The sequence below is a fragment of the Chiroxiphia lanceolata genome, chromosome 8 (genome assembly GCF_009829145.1).
Source record: "Chiroxiphia lanceolata isolate bChiLan1 chromosome 8, bChiLan1.pri, whole genome shotgun sequence".
Lineage (NCBI taxonomy): Eukaryota > Metazoa > Chordata > Aves > Passeriformes > Pipridae > Chiroxiphia > Chiroxiphia lanceolata.
The window spans coordinates 10,111,531-10,134,260 of NC_045644.1; the positions used below are offsets into that span (position 1 = coordinate 10,111,531).

The 22,730-nt window shown below is 41.2% G+C and overlaps 1 long non-coding RNA gene across 1 annotated transcript in view; it reads right to left on the reverse strand.

Annotated features, from left to right (window-relative positions):
• The window catches only part of LOC116790122, a 39,642-nt gene extending 17,884 nt beyond the window's left edge, over nucleotides 1-21,758 (reverse strand). The window contains exon 1 of the long non-coding RNA XR_004358269.1: nucleotides 21,663-21,758. This is a non-coding gene — a long non-coding RNA (uncharacterized LOC116790122). The remainder of the gene's footprint in view (nucleotides 1-21,662) is intronic.
• Nucleotides 21,759-22,730: the final 972 nt, after the last annotated feature.

The window sequence follows — 22,730 nt, forward strand, 5'->3', positions numbered from 1 at the left end:
AGAGCCCCAGCTAAAATGAGACCTTACTTCAGTGAGTGCTGTGCAGAGTCAGCCAGAGGCAGTTCCTGCCTGAAGTATCTGCTATCTCAATAGAAAGCAGAAGGGTAGGGATGCACTTTTTCCCACTCTTCCCACAGGCATGGGCCCAGAGGAAGTCTGGGGCCAGTGTGCATGACTGCAGAGAGCAGGGGTTTTGTACCACCACATAAACCAGGTAGTTTACTGAGCCTTATTTTTATTGCTGTTATTATTAAATACATTATCAGGGCCTCCTCAAGCAGTGTTAATCAAGATGATTTCCTCAAGCTATGCTCCAAGAGGCATATTACACCCCCTACCAAACTTATTGAATTAAGTGAAGTATGCGCATTATCTTTGCTTATGGCTTTCAAAGCCTATGAATGCTACTGTAATTGTTTTCATAAAACAGATCAATAAGTAGAGTCAAAATAGGCTCTGCTTGCCTCAGGGGGAAGGCATTAAAAGTATCTGGATAACAGCTTTTTCAAGAGGTCTTTCTGCCTGCCAAACAAAGAGAACTTACTGCAAACTCTCACCTTCTCAGGAAAAGACCTTATTTCCAAGTCAGTCTATGAACTGGTTTTGAAACAGAAGATGGCAAGAGCTTTCATTTGGAATGAAGGAATCAAGTTAGCTGGCTAGGGTTTTTTAAAAAATTCCTAAATCCTAAAGCATTTTAAATTAATTCACATTTTAAAGTACCTCCCTCCTCCCACATGAGTGTTGGCAGATTTCAGGTCACTTGGATGCAAACAGGGATCTGCTAAATACTCCACAAAAAACACACTGGTAAAGTTTATGTTCCCTTGTGGACAATGGGAAACACAAAAGATACCAAAGGCCAATAAAATAAATGAAATAAATCTTCACTTCTTGCTATGTTGAAGAAACTTTTTTAGTGTGTTTATCATTTGCTCCAAGACAAAATATGCCTTGCTATTTATGCAGCAAGTTAGTACATTTCTAAAGACATAAATAAAAATATCAAGGTGAAACACTGAGGAGTTTATTAGCTTAGTTATTAAGAGCTCTTTACACTTAACAACCTAAAGCACACACAGAGCAATTTGTAATCAGCACTTTTTAAGCTCTGAATAATCCATTCCTTAAGCAAGCTTTCCTGCTTCCTTGAAAACATCTTTCATGTCTTCAAACTTTCAATGAGGAAAGCCAAATTCATTAAAGCAACCTCTTCACTATGCTTTTCTCTCTCTCCCTTATTCCATCATATCTCCTATTCTCAAGTGAGCTAATTACTTGGTAGTTGGAGCTACAAAGCCTCCTGCCAGGGCAGGGCTCGGCCCTGGGAGAACATCTCTCAAGGATGGGATTCAGCTGGGTAAGGGACTAGTGCAACCCAGGGATGTGACAACTGGCAGAGCTGTTAGCACGAGCCTGAGACACTTGGTCCCCCTTTCTAGTTACACCCTTTCCTCTAACCAGAGATCTTCTCCTTCAGATCTCCTCCTTCCACTGCCATGTCCTCTTCCATCAAGAATGCATTCCCCTACTGCTCTTTCTCCCTTATACACAAACTCCCATCCTCTCCCATCTCCTTCACCTCCTCCAATCACTGCAGTACTTGAATACCTTCTCTCCCTTTACTAGTCAATTTTTTATATTTCATCCTCCTTCTTTCTTTTCCCCTTTTCCTTATTGGTTTTCTGTCTTTTCAATACAATCTACCTTGGAAAAAATATTTGTGCTGCTAACTAGAATTTGTGAGATGTACTGTGCTTATTCAAGCCTTGTACTCACAACACCCCGGTTAGGTTAATATATTCTCTTAATTATCTTACTGACTGGCTGCAATACATCATCTTAAACCAACTAGTAATATGTAGTGCACCTAAAGATATCTCCTAGAGTGTAAATGAACCTACAGTTTCTTGCAATGATCATGCAAGTGAGACACCTTCTGGCAAGGGTAACATGAAACACACACAAATAGTTTCCAAATAACACCTTTTTTTTTAAGTAATCCGTGAAAACATACCCAATGCCAAGAGTTAAGTAGGATCAGAGAAGCAAAATTCATGTTTCAGATGTAAATCCTGAAAATCTGTGCCAATTTTACAGACTTCCCTAGAGGTGAGAATCACAGCATAGGCACTTCAGCTTCTTTCCCTGACTGTCCGTTTAAATGAAACTTCTCTCGTCCTCTGGACTGGAAGGTTTTAGGGATCACCTTGTAGCAGTTCCTTAAATTTTCCTCAAATTTAAAAGGTGAAGAATATGTGTGTCTGCAACACCCACCTGATAGCTTTCAGGATAGCCACAACACAACCTGGCACAAGAAGATATTCTGTGACCTCTCCTATAAGCTTTAGCTTGCTCTTGGTGTTTTTAAATAACATTAGACAGAGAACATTTGGGGGGGGAATCTAAGAACCTAATACAGAGAGCCAATTCAACTGCAGTTGGTGGGAGAAGGGGTGGATTTGCAAGAAGACAATGAGAAAAAGAATCAGTAAATAGATGAAATATTAGCTTTATTTATCATGGGCCAGGCTAAAGATCTGTCTCCCACCAAAAAAGCACTACTAGAGCTATGCCAGGGAATATCCTGGGCAGCACCTTATTTGTCTTGACACAACAACACAACAGCAAAAAAGCATGCTGTAATAGTCAGCTCTTTTGGTTGTTTTTCAAATCTATATATTTTCTGGTATTTTATGAACACATTTTCTGAGGATGGGGAAAAAATGAGACCCAGGATCTTTGTTCTGAAATAATGCAGTATTTCCCAGATTTGTAATCAGTAGAAATATTTTCATGACTTAACTTAAATTTTGAAGGGAAGATCTTAAAAAAAATCCAAATATTTTAGTAAGGTGCTAATGCAACAGCTCAGGTTAAAAGTGGCACCAGTGTAAACTAAAGGGAGTGCTAAGTCCACATTCTTACATTTCTGTTGCCAACACTGAGATCAAATAGGATCATGCCAGCAACAATGTAGAGAAAAATGGTTATCCAAAAACTAATCCTAAGCAGCTAAAACATAAGATACATTATTGAAATAGAAGATGACACATACATAGCATCATCACCAGAATCATTTAATTTAATGTAACAACATCTTGAAACATTAAGGAAAGCTAAGTGTATAGGAAATTTCAAAACACACATCAGCTTCCTAAACTCTCATAACCTCTTCCTAACCTCAGAAGCATATTAGACATATACAAAAAGAGTGTATTCAACTGGTTGTAAATAGGAAAAGAACAGATTCTGACACAGAGCTCTGTTTGCTGCTTATGGATGTGATTGAAAACAAGACCTCCCTTGCACTGTATTTGGATGATTGACTCATATAGTCCTTGTTTGCATTATCAAGGTTTTGGAGACCATTGGTTCCAAATGCAGGAAATAATTTTCTCTCTGTTCAGATTGATTGTAATTTAGTGCAGACAGAGGTAAGGACAGTTTTTACATTTTTCTGCGGCATGGTACATATTTTCACAAGCATTTTCCACCCTTTTTTTCCTCCCACAGTAGTTTTAAAACATTCTTAGCTTTGATGGCATCTTTTTTACTTGCTGGTGGTACCTGCTGGTGATTAATGTCTAGCTAAGAGTTTACAGAAAACCATCATTGAGCAAATTAAAATGATCTAATAGTCCTTACCGACTTTATACTTTCTGAAACCTTTAGAGAGGCAAGCATACCTGTGCCATTGCAAGGGAAAAGATCTTGCAATGTTTAATCTGCTTGTGATTTCTGGGAACCCGTCCAATGATGTATGAGTGCCAAGGGAAGATGGTTCTGTCTCTCTGGGGACTCCACTGGAGCAGGGTTTCCTGGTACTTCCTTAGCCTCCACTGCAGAAAGTCCTTGTGCCTGAGGTGGCTTCCCCTAAAGGGAGACTGCAGTGAAGGGAGTTATTTGCTGCCTTAAACTTAGGCACAAACTTAGGCGTTCCACAGCAGCACCAGGAAAGCATAAAGCACCAAGGAAGGGACTATAACCCCTATTTTATAAAAGGAAAAGGTGGCTGGTAAAACCTTGTCTCCTTTTTCTTCTCTAACAATTTTTCCTTTTGTAGCAATGATCACACAGGTCAGAAGAAAAAACTTGGGGTAGAGTAGTCCATTGTGCTTCTAATATTGTCTGAAGGAAGGTTGCCTGAACTTTAAGTCTTCAGAGACTTGACAGTTCAGCCGAAGGGTGTTTTTTAGACTTTACTTTAAAAAGAAAAAAAAAAAAGAAAAAAGTAGCTATTTTCCACAGGAAAAAAGAAATGAACACGAGTTTTTGTAAGAAAAACAATTTTTATAGATTTCTTTAGGCTGAAACAATAAGTTCTTGGGGCTTGGGTTTCTGCAAGAAGCCATAGTATTGTCTGGAAAGTCAATCAATTAATAATAGTTAACACCATGGGAACAACTCCAGAGTAAATTCCTCATCCTGCTGTACGACTCTTCAGAAGTTGTGAACTACAGACAAGGGGGACCCAGATCATCTCATTCATTCCATTCTTGACTTCTAGAAATACCCACAAGCTGAAAACTCTAAACGAGGTGGAAAAACCCTCAGACACTACTTTTTTACCCTGCTAGGTCTTGTGAAGGGAACAGACTGATCTGCCTGGTCTGCAACCCAGCAGACAACACAAGAGGGCTCTGTGGCTGCACAGAGCTAGCCCCGCCACTTGCCACTCCACTCAGCGATGGATTTTTCCTCACCTGGTCCTTCTGAACCGGTCACTGCTGGCTGCTGGCAGCCCGTCTCCATGGGCACAATGGGAGAACGAAACCTCCCTTCTCCTGCCTCCAGCTGGCCCCAGCGCTTCGCTCACTTTGGCGGGGGCACTGGGATTCCTCTCCGCAGCATGAGCTGGGGAAGTGACCCAGCAGCAGAGCAGGCAGCAGACCTGCCCTGGGGGGTGATGGGCTTTGCAGACAAGCAGTGCTGAAGTGCCTTCTGTGTCTCTTTCTACAGAAGATCAAGGCAGGCAAAGCTCTTTATTTCATTTTAGCTCTTTCTCTTCCGAGATCATTAAAACTTCAGCTGCAGGCTGGGAACAGTTCCCTCTCAAGCCTCCCCGCTCCCATCTCATCCCCATCTCCATCCTGAGGTTTCTCCCTGGTAGTGCAGTCACTATTCTTGCTGCAGGAGCCACAGCCTGAGCTGTGAGGTTGTTCTTTATCTTCACCGTTTTGCCCCCACAGCTCATTTAATTTTTCTCAGAAGACCTTTCTGGAAAATTTCCCTACCCATCTCACAAATCTACGGGATTCGTTACAGAGAGAACAATCTGCCCTTCTCGCTGACAAGCTCTGACATTTGCTGAGGGCCCTACTCAGCCCCAGGAATATCAGGTAGTTGCTGGCCCGATCACAGCTTTGGTATTGATGGCTTCCTCCCTGTTCCTGCAAAAGTGTCACAGACACCTGTGAAAGACCTCCTTAGAAAATTCCCTTGCAGTACAGAATGAGGGCTCTTGTCTTGCTAACTGACTTTGCCTTTTCCAACCATCAAAAGTCATATATGGCATTTTTTCCAAACTCTCTCCTTTATTCTTTTGAAGCTGACACCAATGAAAATCCCAACCTATTGATGGGAAAAAAAATTAATCAGGTAGAAGCCAAAAGTCCATGGAATGTCTCTCTGGAGTGTGGAGAGTTCTATTATAGTAACTGTCACAGTTGGTGAAACATCCCTGGCCTGCCTCAGTGTGAACATTTTAACAGCCCCAAAGACAGGGTAACCCGAGCACATGCAGCAACATCTCTGTTCAGAGCACACAGGTGCATCCTTCTATGCAAGCAAGAGCAGCAGGAGTTTGCAGTGGGAAGGTTTTCAGCATTAACTGGTATTTGCTCAAACGACAGACAGGCTGTAACCACATGTCAGTGCAGGGCACTGACCCTTACACAGGGTTCCTCTGAGTGTGTGGCTGTCAAAACTCCTTCATCTTCATCTGGTCTCACCTGCACAACATACCCAAAGGAAGGCCTAAACACCTCTTCTGCAACAGTTTATTGCAGAACAGTTATTCAGTAAAAACATGTTATCACTATTGTCCTTCTCCCCCCGGCAAAGGGCAATACAGTCCACACCTACAGCTGGGTGTCCATAACTGTGGTACCAAATGGTAGAATCGGGGTAGGGCACGGGATAGGAGCAGGCCTGAACCCTGCCTGCCCCCTGCCCCATCTCACCCATGCACAAGCCTTTTTCCTGGTTCGTTTCAATGAACACACTTGAGACTCTTCACTGCAGGTTTTGCAAGAAGATCCCTGGAGCCTGCTGCACTGCTAGGACTTGTGCATCCTCTTCCCAATCCATAACATCCAATAACAGCGTCCAGCAAGTTCCAAAGGATTGGGACAAGGGGTACCCATTCTCCCTGCAGCAGGGTGACAAGGGCAGAGACAGGTATGGCCAGGGGAGCACAGGTCTTGCCCATCTGCAGACACACATCCCTGTCAGCCAAGTCTCCAGGTGGCAGATCAGAGGAGCCAGCTGCTCTGATGTAAATGAACCTGTTTTCTCTCTCACACACACAAATACAAGCCATGGATGAAAGAAGTTGTGCTGGAAGTTGCTATTTACAAGGAGCAGTTTAACACAAATGACTCAGACAGAACGTGGAAACGAGTGCTCAGGCTGAGATCCCAGATAAGAGAGGCAAGGGGGAGCAGGCCCGTTTCTCGACATATATCTCAATGCACAATGATGAGAAAAATGTTGGGGCCAGCTCAGGGCTCCCAAGAGCAGAGGTATTATTGAAAGGTCTTCCCTCACAGCTGGAAACAGCCTGTTGTGGAGACCACAAGGAGAGACATGGGACTGCAGTGGGACACACTGAGGGGCAAGGAGGGATGGAGAGGGTGATCCTGTGGTGAAGCTGCCACTCAATAGCCATTTAGTCAGTGCCCAAATTTCAGCCCTGCCAAGATCCTCACAAACATTTCTAGACTACTGAAATACAAATAGCATCCTGAAGGAAAGAGCCTGGGAAAGGGTGGAGACTGGTTGAAAGCCAGAGCGGCAAAGCAAAGGGAGGTCATCCTCATTAACTAAGTCACTGCTCTGTGCCTGTGAGCTGCTCAGTGCCCAGTTCCTGCCACCCCCAGACTCAGCAGTGATCCTTCAGCCATGGAGGAGTTTGAAGAGCAAAAGCCTACAAGCAACTGTTCCTTGAACATGTTTGGAGAAAGGCAGTGAAGTTTCTTTTCCAGAGTGACAACACATGGAAAATCCTAGGCCAGAGCCTTTCACAACTTGCCCTCCACAAAGGCACAACCTCCTTCTCTCCCTCTCCTCTCATTCATGCTTCTCTGTGTCCGTGACTGAGCTCTGCCTGCAAGAGACAATTCCATTTCAGTACAACAGATTCAAACTCTAATTGAGTTTTCCCATTTAAATCAAGGCAGGAACAGCTCTGCCAGCCTGCAGTCATGAGAGCTATTTTTGAAGAGAATTTTCAAACTGGCCAGGAAGTCAAATACAACATTTTTAAACCATTTTAAAAAGTGTGTGTGTGCACACGTGAGTGCATTTCCCTCCGCAAGGAAATTGCTCCCTATGCATGAGAGGATCCAGGTTGCTTTAATTGTGCAGCTGCTACATGCCTTCTTTGTGGCAGTGGAAAGCAAAAAAAAAAATCTTCAGTTTATGTGTGTATTTCTGCTTTACATAACTCATTGCAATGGAAAAAAACATAATGCTTCTTCTCCTCTTTTAGCCCCATCTCATCCCAGACACCATCTATCTTCATGCCACTCTACGGCTGCTTGCACAGTGGTGTCTCCTCCTTTATGCTCCTTAGTTCGAGTGCACAGTCCAGAGTTTATTTGGAACAGCTTATCCCCCTCTCTGTATAGCATAAGGAAGGACTGTTTTATGATGAAGACATCAGATTAGGATTCACGTTCAGCTTTCACATTCAATACTGATTCAAACTTCTGGTGCAACTCAGTTATTCATCTTCTATTAGGCAAAAGTGCAATAAAACTTTGTCTTTCATCCTATTCTCACTCAAGGCATTTTCTATTCAGCAAGATTTCGCACAATGAACACCTATTATCCTTTACATTTACATTGTAAACCTGTATTTTCTATCACTTTCCTATATTCTCTTCTATGTATTGTATGCTTTTTAAAGAGCTAAGTGAACTCCTTGGTAGATGTTGAGATCTCTACTTTAATAGGCCTTTACAGTTAAATCAGTGTTAGGAATAAAAGTCAATACATGCACACTGAGATAGTTTCAATTTCATTGATTCTTTAGTAAGAAATAGTCATGAGAGTGATTTGCAGGGTTTACCATCCTACAGATAAATTGACTGACACGTTTTGAAGATTCAAATACTTTAACAAAGATGTTTTTCCTAGGACAAAAATGTTTGCAAAAAAGCCTGCATTTTGCTGTAGAACAATTAACAATTAAATGATGATGAGCCCATCATAATTTTGTGCTATAAACACATATTCTAAGCTACAGTGAAGTCTTGCTTTGAATTTGTCTCAAAGCAGTATTCAGGATTTATCAGTTCCTAGTGGCCTTGATGATATTTGGCATTAGATAACATCCTGTTTACTTCTTTGCTAAAATAAGTTGGTCACATACTCCAATCAAAGCATCATAGAATGGGTGAGGTGGGTGGGCACCTCTGGAGATCCTCCAGAGCCCTACCCAGAGTAGGGTCAGCTGCCACAGGTTGTTCAGGGGTGTCTAGTTGGGTATTTAACAATTCTAAGGATGATCTTCCACAGCCTCTCTGGACAGCCTGTGCCAGTGTTGAACCAGCCCCAGTAAAAGTGATCTTTCTTATGCTTAAATGAAATTTTCTGTATTTCAGTTTGTGCCCTTTGCTTCTCATCCTGTCCATGAACATCACTGAGAAAACTCTGACTCCATCTTCTTTACTCCTCCCTACGTGTTTGTACACATGGATAAGACCTCTCTGAGCCTTCTCATCTCCAAGCTGAACAACACCAGGTCTCTCAGCCTCTCCTCATGTGACAGATTCTCCAGTCACCTGATCATCTTCATCACCCTCTGCTGGACTTGATCCAGCATGTCCATTTCTCTCGCACTGGGGAGCCCAGAACTTGAACCAGGACTCCAGATGTGTCTTAACAGTGCTGAATAAAGGGAAAGAATCACCTCCCTTCACCTGTTGGAAATATGCTTTTTAATAAAGCCTAGGGTGCCATTGGCTTTATTTGCTGCAAGAGCACATTGCTGCCTCACATTAAACTTGGTGTCAACCAATGTCACCACGGCCTTTTCCTGTGCTGAACTTCAAGAGATGGTTGTTGGCTCATTTTTTCCCCTATTTCTTCAGTCCCTCTGAACAACAGGGATACACTCACCCAGGGTATCCACTGCTGCCACTTCTGTATCATGTACACTTGCTGAGAGTACACTTTGTCCCATCACAAAGGCAATTAATGAAAATATTAAACAGTATATAGGACCCAGTGTCAATCCCTAGAGTGCACTACCAGTGCTGACCTCCAGCAGGACTTTGTACTGCTGGTGTCACCCCTTGGGGTCCAGCCATTGAGCCAGTTTCACCTCATGTCATTTCTATTTATTAGCCCACTAGTTCATCAGCTTGTCTCTGAGGACCTAATGGGGAACAGTGTTGAAAGACACTTCCTAAAGTTAAGATAAGCAACATCCACCCCTCTCCTCCCATCCACTAAGCCAGTCATCTCCCTGTAGAGGCTATCATCATCCATTTGTGTAGTGAGGAAGGTCTGAAATCCAAGGTCATGGCATTGAAAGGCCATTTTCCCACTGCCTGTAATTGTTAGTCCTTGGATGAGTCAATTCTGGCATGAGGAAGGTAGATGTGATTTCTTCATTTCTGTTTTACATTAGTAGATCTTGTTTACCCTCAATCTCAGATATTTAAATGCATTGCAATATTCTGGGTATAAAATTGTGCTGTGACCTTTAGAAAGGGATCCTGAGGCTAAAATATCAGTTGTGCCATTCCAAAGACAGCTCATTTCCCCATACGGACCTTTTTGTGTTGCTAACAAGGAGCCTGGTTTTTATGTTGTTCTCCATGAAAACAGAAGCTCAGCCTTGGCATCATCTCTCCTTGAAGTAGCCAAGAAGTGAAATTGGCCCATGTTTTATGCCAAATGTAGTTGATAGCTTAGTTGAAAATTGGATTTCCTTTAGAATAGAAAGCAAAGAGGACAAAATTCAATGGAAATATTCTTTTTGGCATCCCCAGGCCTTGGAGTAGCTCTTTGAAGATGGGTTTTCTGGGAGAGAGAAGTGGTGATGAACTAGGCCCTGAAATTACTTCCATGGTGTGGTTGGGAGCTGAAGGCACAGGGGATAACTCTGGGAGGACAAGCTTAAGGAGGAATTTGGTAGCTGTTTTCTACTACCTGTAAGGATTTTATGAAAAAGCAGCCAGGCTCCTCTTGTAGAATCACAAGGATACGATGGCCCTGAAATACAGGGCCAGTGAGTTTGTGGACTGTCCATGCACAGCCCAAAGTCCTGAGCAACCTGACCTGCCTTTGGAGTTGGCCCTGCTTTGGGCTGGAGCTTGCAGTGGGCAACCTCCAGACGTCCCTTCCAGCCTGAACCATTCCTTGAGTCAGTGGCCCGGAAGGGATGCAGCAGAGCTCCCATTATCTCGGGCTAAGACAGGATATCTAAACCCTTACTGCAGTTTAGAGATACAGAAGATACTAAGCTCGGTAGGAGTCCTGTTTGCATCAGAAAACATACTGAAAACTTTGGTTAAAGATTCTATCAGCAGGCATTGAAGTTTCACTAACTTTCTTGTAATAACTCCAAGTCTGTTACTAATATATGTGAACATTCAGATTCTATACATATTTTCAAATTAGCAGAAAATTTCAAAGTTATATCTGCTCTTCACATAGTTTCCCTGATAGCAAAGCTGTTCTTCCTAGATTTGCAAGAATTCCTTCACAGAAGTGTAGTCTAGATACACTAGTATGTTTTTCACTTATGAGATATTTTTAACAGATGTTGGTTATAGATATGATTTTTTCAGTAGTTTGTGGTATCACATGAAGCATCAAATTCTGGACAAGCATAGGTTTCCTTCTGATAACTGAATATGAAATATATATATATATCTATGATATTGCAAAGATATCTGTTTTAAAAGTCTCTCATATACAGAGCACTCTCCCTTTGCAGCTGCTGCTGGTTTCTCAATAATTTATCTCTAATTAATTATTGAGATAACATTTTTTTAAAATATAAGTAAAATCTTACAGCACAAAACACAGAACCATCAGTTCAATGTTGAACTGCTCAAGTAGAGACTGAGCAGAAAGGTAGAAGAATTGCTATTAGCACACAAATAGATGAGATAATGGAAAAGGGAATATACTACTCAGGAAGCAGTTTTATAAATGTTATTTTTCAAGTGTTCTACAGGATGGAAGTCCCCATTTAATAACAGCATTTTAAAATTGTCATTAAGGTCTTAATCCTTTAATGTGCCACATGTGGGTGGCTGCTGTCCAGATGCCAAGTGAGGCTGGGGAGGATGTGAGCTTCATGAGACATGGGACTTCTTCAGCTAAGCATCATCACATTGTCCCTCCACCAACCCCCTGAGACCACAGAGAAGATTTTCAGCAAAGTGTAACAAGAGGAATTAAAAAAAAAATTAATGGGGGAAAAAGCATCTGAAAAGCATTCCTTTCAGCAACAAACTCAGATTTCTAAGGTTTCTTTATAATTTGTTAGCAAAGGTATGGTCACACGTCCCCAGCAACCAAGAATGATTTTCAATACTAACATATATTGAATTTATACTGATACTAATACATATTTAAATAATTTACTTCCCCTTAGTTGAGCCACAGAAATTGAAAGCTATAGTGCTTCCAACATCCTGCAATGCAGCATAAAATGGATTATCTTAAACAACCTTTTCTGGAAATGGTCAGCAAAAATGTATGCAAAAAATTGCATCCCCTCACCTGAGAGATGATAATTTCATTGTTTGCAACTATCTGACCATAATTTTAAGGAATTCTTTGTGGATCTCAAAAGAAAGCTTGCATTGCACTTTTATGCCAAGGCAACGGATACAATCTGAACGAGGACAATCCTCACTGAAACACTTTTTAAAAGAATATACAAAATTCCACCTAACATCCTGTATCCTTGGCCCAGTCTAATTAACGTGGCCAGTATCTGAACCTCAGGAAACTGTAGAGATCTCTGGGAGTGAATGTCACACTGGCAATCACATAGAAGAGCTAATCACTTTGCAGAATACTAGGATATTTTTGTCTCCACATACAGGCTGAGCACTGTAAGTCAAGCCATTGAAGTAATTACAAGGGAGTTCAGCAAGCTGCATTTCAGGCACAGAAGAGTTAAATTAAAGCCACTGCTCTCACCATTAGGAAAAAAAATATAAAAGCATACCTCAAGGATGTAAGCTTTTTATAATCCTTGAAGAAGCAAATTTTTGACAATACTTCATAAAGTACTGGAATACAAACAGCTGCAGCAGTACACATTATTGTCAGTTAAATTATGAGATTGCAGCTGACACAAAAGTCAAGTCCAGCGAATCATTAAAACTTCCAAGAGGAGCTTTATGCCTATGGGGTTCATCCTGAAATTCACCAGAGCGATTCACTCATGGAAGTCCTCATGCCTAAATATCTGCAAGAAGATATTTGTAACTAGGGTGTTCATTGCTCAGATTTGGGTCAGAAAGTTAAAAGAAAATTGGGACTAACATAAGGCTCAGCAAAATAAATAACGTGTCACTGACCTACATATTTAGAGCAGCTCTATATCTTTTATCTAGTGGGTAAAGTACAAAATATCTCGGGACTCCTTGATCCTACCTCTGGTTTTGATATTAACATATTTCCCGTAGTTACCCAGGCACTGTAACCTAGACATATATGTGCCAACAGTTTAAATCATTGGTGTCATTTTATGTGCCAAAGCTGCTTTCAAGTTGGTATCAATATAAGAAATGAAACATAGTGTAAATAGACCAAACTACCTGAAAAGTGACAAAAAAAGGCAGCCAAAAAGTTCTGGGAACCTGAGAGAGCAGAATTTCTTTCTGTGTTGTTGGATGACATGGTAGCATTCGAAGGAATCTCCCTTTGAGATAGATCACTGCCAATCCTGTTCCAATTCTTGACCTTGAATACCCTCCCAAACATCAGGAGTGAGGGGAATCTGAAAAGGGGGAAATATAATCTTCTGTGCTCTATCTGTTGTCAATGAAGAGATATCCTTAGTACCTCTCCCCACGGCTATCTGTAGCTAAACTAGCAACCCAGTACTAAAATTCTCTTTTCCACAAATTTTGCCCACAGCGGAGGTGACAGGGACTGTGCAGTGGACAGATTTGGAGGCTGTAACAAATGAGGCCCCCAGGTGCAGGACTCTAATACACTGCAAAGAAACACTGCAACAAGATGTCCACCAAAACCATCTGAAACTTGTGCTGACAAGGATTAAATGGGGGAAAGTAACAAGGGAAGCTGAAGAAAAAGGGGGGAAAAAAACCAAACCAAAACAACAGAATGGAGAAAGAGAAAAGGAGCTCAGTGGAAGAACTTCTGAGTCTGAGTCACTCGACTAAAACTTTCTATAAAGTTCAAAAACCCAACTGCATTTTATGCGTGAGCCTGAAAAGATGAAAGGAGCAAGGAGCAGAAGGTTGTAACTTTCATGTTTATACACAAATGCTCTGAAGGAACCTGCCTCTGCCTAACACCCTCATTCAGTACTTAGAAGTGCAAACACAAATTAAGCAAAGGCTTTGAAGTCCTCAGCTGTGCAGAAGTCCCAGCAGAACAAGGAGTTCTGAGCTGAGGCAGAGGCAGGAAGGTGCCTACAAGTGTTGGAGGAGCACAAGTGCGTGGAAGCAGAGACAGAAGACCTGTGTTTTAATCCTCTGCATTTTGCTTGTGCCAAGAGTCTTATTGAATCCATAGGTAGAATTTGTCTTGGAATGCCAGGAAAGTCCTTGTCCTGGCCTCCCAGCATCGTCAGAAGCCTCTCTGTCAGCTACTGTTGGCCTCAAGAACACTTGGTGAGTACACACTTGCCAGGGCTGGCAGGCTGTGAGTGGATGCAGCAGGAAGGGAGGCATCAAGGGGAAGAGTTTCTGCTCACCCTTCCCAGTGCTGCTATGCACAGGATTGCCTTGGGCCCAGCAGTCCTCCACACCTTCAGCAGCAGGGCACCACAAGTACCCCAAGAGAGTCCTCCAAGAAAAAAGCTCAAAATACATGGTATTCAATGCACCCTCTCCAGCCTGTACTGTCTCCATGGGCCCTCTCCATCCCACCCCTCTGACCATATTGCTCTGGCTTCTTTGATCAGATTGCTCTACTCAGCAGATACGCTACAACACTGCTCTAACCTTGCCCCATCCAGATTTTGACAAGAAGAGTGCTACTGAGCTTCCAATGCCTGTCAACACAAGGGAACAAGAAAGAGGGGAAATAACTAACCTATGATCATTGGGGATGCACCATAACTATCCAAGTTGGTAGGGAACACCAAAGAGAAAGTCAAATTCCAGTAGTGTTGATATGCACGCAAAAACCAAAGCCCTACATCCCAGATGAGAAGCTAACTCAAAAACCTGCTGAAAGTGAGTTCTTATACTTGTTTTTGGAGCCTGAGGGCTCTGAAAGGAAATATTGACTTTTACAGAAAGGAAATATTGACTTTGGTAGCACAGTGTACATCCTCTAGGGCTCCAAGCCTCTTCCCACTGCCCCTACTTCTTTTCTCCCATAAAATCCTCTTAGGAACGAATGAACTTTGTAATAATAATAAAAAAAATCTGCTTAATGAGTTTTCTCATGTATGGCCAAGAGCAAAAAGCAAATGTTTAACCTCTAACCTCAAGGCTAAATTACAGCATGGTAAGTGATGAGGACCCACTGCTTACTGTTTGTTTTAAAACACAAACAACGCCACCATTTTCAGGTAGCAATTAACACTCCTGCTGTGTTCAGCACTGAAGTGTTTTTTCTCAGTGGAATAAAATCGTTCAGGGTTTTTTCCCTCAAATTTACAAAATATCTCTGTAAATGTAAATCATCAAATTCCTGCTGAGTATCCAGATGTTGCTGTTAAAATACATGGTCATATATACATATATGATAGTTTATCTATATATATGTGTGCATATATAATCTATATTCATATAAGTTTAAAAAATGTATAAATATGTCTATGTGTGTCTGAATATACACATGCAATGGAAGACAACTTGGATCCCATCTTGGACACATTAAAAATTCATCTGGATATGGCCCTAGGCAACTGGTTCTAGGTGTCCCTGCTTGAGCAAGGGCGTGGATGTTCTGCAATCCTGCAATTCTGTTTTTCTTCCCAAATGGAATTATTCAAGTTGGCTGTCTTCTAATGGCACACATCTCTAGAGCTTATGAACAATTTAGCAGCATGTTTATCCAGTTCCTAAGGTCCCAGAAGAAGTTTTTCTTTGTATTTCTTTGTTTTTCCTTTTGAGACCTGCTGTGAAAAGTTCATTGTGTTACTGTTAGCAGTTCAGTAAGTTTCCGACTGAAGTACTGAGCCCAATGACAAAAGTTAACTGTCCCTACAGTCAACAACTTCATGGAAGATTTTAATCTCCAAAGTAAAATGCCTCTACTGCTTTTCCCAGAAGGACAGATTCTACAAACACAAATTTTACAAAAAAAGTTTTTCTTCCACTCAGTGGTGAGCTTTTCATCCTTACAGCTGTCTCTAGGTCAAAATTAGATGGAAGAGAAAACTTTTCTAAGCTTGTCATGAGAAATGTTGTGTCCCAACTTACAGAGAAATATTAATGAGTGTACTAATGGATAGAATAAGGAGCTTTAATGACTTACATTTGGCTGCCTGGAGCCTTACAATCTATGAAGGACTGAAAGAAGGCTCCCAGAGGGTCTCATGATGCGCTGATTCTCAAATCAATCCTTGGATGGGTTTCCTGGGAGTGCTCACAGACTTAGTAGTTTCAGGCACCAATTCAAGAAAATTGTCTTATTCACTATCTGCCTTTGTGAGATACTCCAGAGTTTTCAGCACCCAGCAACTAAAACTGGAAACTTCTAATTTCTAACAATTCTGCAATGTGCTTAAATTCAAGTGTAGGTTTCAAATCCTTGGATTAGGCCATATTTTTAAATGTTTCCCATAGTTTGTCTGACAATTTTCTGAACTGGGTTACACAGTTCTAAATCTGGTATAATATGCCACATAACCAAGTTAATTCCAGGCTCTTGCTGTTCCAACCAACAGGAAGAGATGTTAGGTTGATTTGGGATCCACAAGGAGCTTTGGTGCACAAACTCTATTTGGTGTCTGCTTGGAGATAATTTCAGTTGTAGTTGCTTTGTAGGCCTCAAATATGATAAACGGTTGTCACTATTTGCTATGGACTTTTTTAATTTTATTGCCTTCTGGCAGTAAATATGTTTGCTTAACCACAACAAAGCCCCGAGGACTCTGCTGCGAGATCCCTGAAACCTCCAGCAAATAGGAATGGTCTCTTTTCTGGTCTTCTTTACATCTAGGGCAGGATCTGGCATTACAGTAGAGAAGAATGAGGGATATTTTTTAGATTTTCATCTTTCATATTAGCCATTTGAACCCCTGCTGTTCCTGCCACAACAAAAGAATGCCTTGAGTTCCTATAAAAACATAAGCCTGATAGAATACTTGAGAGTAGAAAACCAGGTAGTCCAAACTGTGTTCTTGCAGTGAATGACAAGAAAGAAATCACAGAGCTGAAAGGAAACCGAGATAATCTTTATGTGGTTTAAAGGATAAGTCTGGCGCCGACTGCCAGAGAATAGAGCAATCAATGGCACCATTGGCCTATCGAAATGGAGAAATGATTTTCATAATGCTGCATAATGATAAAAGATGGCTGATGGTTAGATTTATTGCTTGTGTTTTCTTATACTGAAGAACAGAAGAAATGCCTCAACATTTTCAGCATCAGATGGAATTCCAGATCTTGACAGGCAACAACTGAGCTAATTATGAGGAACATCTTGGAGGGAGGGAAGGCAAAGGTTCCTCCCAGCATGTCAGAGCTTTCATCAATCAGTTCTTGTGTCATTAAGAAGGTGGAAGAAGCAAATTTTGTTCCCTCAGTCTTGCTTCTGTCTGATCCCCTTGTGCCCCTCAGATAGTCCGAGCCTGCAGTTCTGCCAGAGGGCCACACTAACCCTCAGCCACGCTCCACAGCTTTGCTAAGGCACTTTCTGTAGCAAAATAAAGACACCGTTTGCTATGGGAAGCTGCCAGCATGCAGCCATTATTGGAGGTTTGCTTCGATTTAGGCACCTGGTTTGCTTTTTGATTCCTAAAGACCAAAACGTCACAGCCTTTGGAAGGGTAAGTGGAAAGCTCAGCCCCAGGATTTCCCCCATTCCTGCTCTGTATCTATAGGGAGACTAGATTAATTCCCCCCAGACTCACTCCATGGCTCCTCTGAAATCCACCTGTGCTTTCTCAGTTAAATTTCCAATCAGCATGTGAAATCTCTGTCTTTCGCCAAACCGTGAGGTATCTGCTGCTATTTACTATAAAAAAATCAACTCTGAAGGCTTGTACTGAGGTGAAAATCTCTCTGAATTACTCTCTCTTGCCAAAGATGAGATATTTAATATTTTATTTTTCTCCCTGGAGACAGTAAAGATGAGAGAACAATGAAAACAAAAATACAGCAGAATGTATTATCTCCATGAGGTGGAATCTGTTTGGGTTTTTTCTGATCAGTACTAGGCCCAGGCTGGTGGCATCATCAACCACAACTGAGTTCCTACATGCACAGGCTGCATAAATAACAATGACTGCAGAAAGGCTGGAGGTGCTCACTGACCAACACATCTCCCTGACTGCAATCTGAGGATGTGACTCACCCTGCTTAGGCTGTGCTGCATTTCATTTTAATGTAGCATAGAGGGGTTTGCTCTACCTGTACTCAGTTTCTGACACTACAGATATGTCTCCAGTGGAGACCACTCTCCTTTTTTATTTCATTTTTGTGATTTTTATAAGACAGAATGTGGGCAGTGTACAAAAGCTGTGATTCAAGTCATTTCACAAGTAGCATTGTTACACCTTTGAAGCACTCTAAAGAGACTTCAGCCCATATCACAAAGCTTAAGCAGCTCTAAGTCTCCATCATATCAGCTTAAAAGCAAGTCCTGTGGGTTCCTCATTTCTTTTGAGACTATTCTGTAAGTGATGTACAACCAAGGAACAAATACAATTTCTCAGAGTACTTAGTTTTTGCTTTGGCACAATCTGTAGATGCTATGTTCCAAAAATCTCATGGGAATTGAATTATCCCGTTCTACTGTCCTGGGCCCCTTCATCTGATTTAGCTGAAATTGGTTAATATGCTCAGAAGTATGACATAAATACACACCCACAGAGAATGAGACTGTACAAACCATATTGAAACAAGCAGCTGTGGTCCTCCTGGGATTCCTTGCAGTGGATGGTCATTTTCAAGAGTCAAACAAAAATGCTAGGGAAGCCTCTTCTAGAAAAATCAGCATCTCCCTCCTGAATGATGCTCAGTACTTGCCACAACCATCCCTCTGTGAAATGTCCTGACATGCTGATTTACGTGAGAAATGGGTAAGTAGGTCCTTTGGATCAAGGCACAATAAGGATGAATGTGTTTATTCCAGCTCTTAATGTCATTAATTATTAGAGTCTATTAGCATGAATCAACTTCATCCCTCTCAATCCTTGCCAAAGTGCCACCTTCCACTGGAAAGTCCCTGTATTATCCCTGTAGGAACCACCAGGAGACATAAAGTATGACATCAAGAGGGTAAAAAGGGCCAACGAAAAAATAGAATAACCTTCTGAAAGCATCTGGTAAGGCTGGCAACTCTTTGGGGACTGTGAATCAACACTAGAAAAACCTCTGCCTATAACTGTTAGTTCTACCTTTCCCAGACAGCCAGTCTTTTTCCATGGGTTTTCCCAGCTCTGGTAATCAACTGGATAGTACAAAATCTATTTACCTGCATTATAAGTACCAGCAATATTTCAGGTGACACCTTAGTCTTTTGGGGTTTTTTAAGAACTGGCCAATCTAAACTTGCTTCATACTTTTTAAATTAGTTGAATTCTGGAACTAGAAAACAAATTGAGTTTTGTGTTTAATATCTCCGCATTACTTAAAAAGAGAGCAAGACAGAGAAAACATAATTTCATAGAGCAAAAACTCCCAGCTTCCATGACAATAAACCTTTTTTCCTAGGAGCTATTAGAAAAAGTTATGTCTAAAATTACATAGAATTGACCTAGCTTACCATAAAGCCTGAACTCTACAGGAAACTGATGTTCTGACAAAGCAGTCCAGATTTTAACCCAAATAACACATACCTGGAGGTACTCTTTGGACTCCATTTAAACACTGTTGTCAGTCTTCATGGACTGAAGGGGGAAAGGCGTTGACTTTGAACACTACTGAAAGCTCAGGGAAGTGTGGGAGTTTAAATGACAGGTGCTTTTGGTAAGAAATACATCATCATCATTCATTTCATCAGCTGCAGGAAAAATGAAAAATTTCATAGAAACCCAACAGAGATTACAGTTTAAGCGTCTAGTAGTATGTGTACTGCAGGACATTTAAAACACAAGGATTGTTTAAACATTGAATGATGAATATGACCTTATCTCACTCGGGAGGAGTTAGTACAGCTGCATCCTGATGCCAAATGTAAATAAAAGCAAGGCAAGGCATGCAGTGAATGCTTTGGATTTGCTTCTCTGTATCCAGCAGTGGAAAGTAAAGCACAGCAGAGACTTCAGACAGTGAGGGGTTTCTGATCCTTTCTTAAACTCTTTTCTTCTCATGATAGTTTTGGATGTTAGTTTTGTGTTGTTCTCTTCCAACTATTTATTTTCCATAATATAGTTGTAGCATTTGTAATAAGTCTGGCTATTGCCACAGTAACTGCAAATGCTTATCACAGGAAATTCATACTTGCCTGAAACATTTATTTCTTTTTTTTTCTTATTCTTTATACTGTAGATGTCCACAGGATTTAGTTTGTTGATTAAAAGTTGTGGTAGTGTTTTGTGCAAGTGATTGGAGTTATTAATATGGATATTTTTCAACTTTAATGTATAGTGAACATATCACCATGTGTCCATATCAGAACAGGGCTAAATGAGATTAAAGCTTCCAGAGAGATGGATGCAATCAGGAAGAAGTATGTCCAGTTACTGGTCTCTTTTATCAGTTAAAAGCATTGAAAATCAAAAGCCACATTTAAGTATTCTGACCTGGTCTAATGGAAGGTGTCCCTGCCCATGGCAGGGGGTTTGGAACTAGATGATCTTTAGGATTCCTTCCAAATGAAACTATTCTATGAGTTGGAAGAGAGCTTCCTCAAGAGCACAGGTTCCCCACTGCCATTCCCATGTTGGCTTTTCTAATAAGTTCTTTTCCCCATCACAAGCACAACTAAATGTCTCCAATTTTCCTATTATCAATATTTATGAAAGATGAACTCAAAAGCAGGAAGGCGAGTCAGTGCAGAATCAACTTCAAAGCATTTTAAATATAATAAGAGCAACAAGAATTTGAGCCTTTTTAGGAAGGAGGAAAGCAGAAGGAAATAGATGAATCTGAACATTAAAAGAAATCACAAAGTTAGAAAAAAAATCAGAGATTTCACCAAAGAATATGCTCAGATATCAAGGAACAGGCAATTTTGGAAGTGGTCTAATGTCAGGACACCAACTCAGCAGGGATCAGATCTCTGAATCAGACAAGAGACATAATAATTATTATTTGAGAGACAAGTGCTCTAAAGAGCCTTGAATAAAAGAGATTTAGATATTGACAAGAGATGCACACAGAAATCCTGCCACCAGCAATCACTACAAAGCAGGGATATTTCCTCACCAAAATGTTCAGAATAATGCCATAAGCTATGTAAGGGAAGAGATTGATAGGCAGCACAGAGTTAAGATTAATGATGAGTCTCTAAACACCTAATTGCAGCTCAATATCTGAGTGCAGCAAATCGCACCAAATATAGTGAGTATAATCAAATGTACTTCCTGGGCCTTGATGTGCAGGGAAAATATCTCTCCGGTGCTCCTGAACATCCCCAGTTTCCAGATGAATCAGTCAGATGCCTGTTTCAAGCTTTCAAGACTCAGTTAAAGCTGCTGCCTATATGAGGGTAATTATTCACAGAATGGCAAAGAGCATTCACTTGGGGGTTGTCTGGGCTCTTTCTGCCATGGCTGATCCTTGGCAGAGGTCTGTGGCTGCGGTGTTACACAGGATCAGAAGCCCCAACGTTGTTTTTTTCAGCATAAGTTTTTCCTGCACTGTTTTCTCCAGCAACCTGATCATCACCATGAATCCACCTCTCCCTCTGTGCCACCAAACCACAAGAAGCAGATGGTCTTGGAAATGATCCACACATAACCTGGACATAACCCTGGAAATAACTCTATAAATGCTGTCCCTTATTTGGGAGGAGTGAGTGACTGCATTGACATTGCTCTGGGGAGAGAGCAAAGCTCACACATTCTGACTGCTGATCTGTACACACTGTAGTAAATTAAAATTCACACGCTCTCCTATAAATCCAGCCTGGGGTTCTTATTTCACCTGGGCAATGGAAGAAGTGAATCCAGAGCTCTTCAGCAATATATCACTTCCTGTGAATCTGGTAGCCCCCCTGGAGGAGGAAAATGGGATCAGACAGGATTGTTGCTGCCATCTTCTCCCGAAAAAGGAAGGAATTTTCCTATTGCACAAGGAGTATCAGAAGGGTTGCAGGCAGTTTTATCTCCGTGGCAGCTCTTGGCTTTGGGAACAAAACTGCCAAGAAGCCTTAATTTTATTGCCACCGATTTCAATACAGTGTTGAATGCTAAATGATGACTGTTCACGTTCATGTGCTGAGTACAGTACCTGTCTGTTCTTATCTAGGGACCTCAGAAAAATAGATGCATTGGCAGTTACTTCTTTTAGTACAAATATTCTCACCTGTTGAGATCAGGGAAACCTGTGTTTCTCTGATCTTCAAAGCCTTTTAGAGCCATGCAATGGTTAGATTTACCCTAGAAGCATTGTCTACATTGGGTAGACTCCTTAGGTGCTTCCACACAGTCTGTCTTGGACTCAGATCTTCACAAAGACTCACCGCACCCAAGATGATCCAGGGAATATTGTATTCAGTTCATAATCCACATCTAAGGAGAGTTGGCAATAATCTTTGCTTTGACCCATGTGCAGTTTCAAGGTAGCCCTAATTATTGAAGAACTAGAGATCCTCTCTTATACAAACCAAAAAACACTGAATTCTTTCTAGTTCCTCCAAATTCTCATTTGTCAATGTTTTAGACCACCCTCAGAAAAATTATTGCAAGATAAATATACACAGATGCAGTGATTTTATTTGCTATTGCACTATTTTATGAGTGTGTATTGCAGAGCCTAACTTCAAGGCAAGAAGATTTATGGTGTAATTACTTTAGTATATTGTTGTACAATTTGCAACTAATGGAAAAGAAATTTACTGGCTACACTTCAGCTGTCAGAAAGTCTGTCTGCAGAATAAAAGTGAAAGGAATATGTGCTTCTCTCTTTGAGTGGAAATGTTAAATGACAGGCATTGCTTAACCAGATCAAATATTTTAAACTTGATCAGCTACCCGTATCATAATAAGTAAA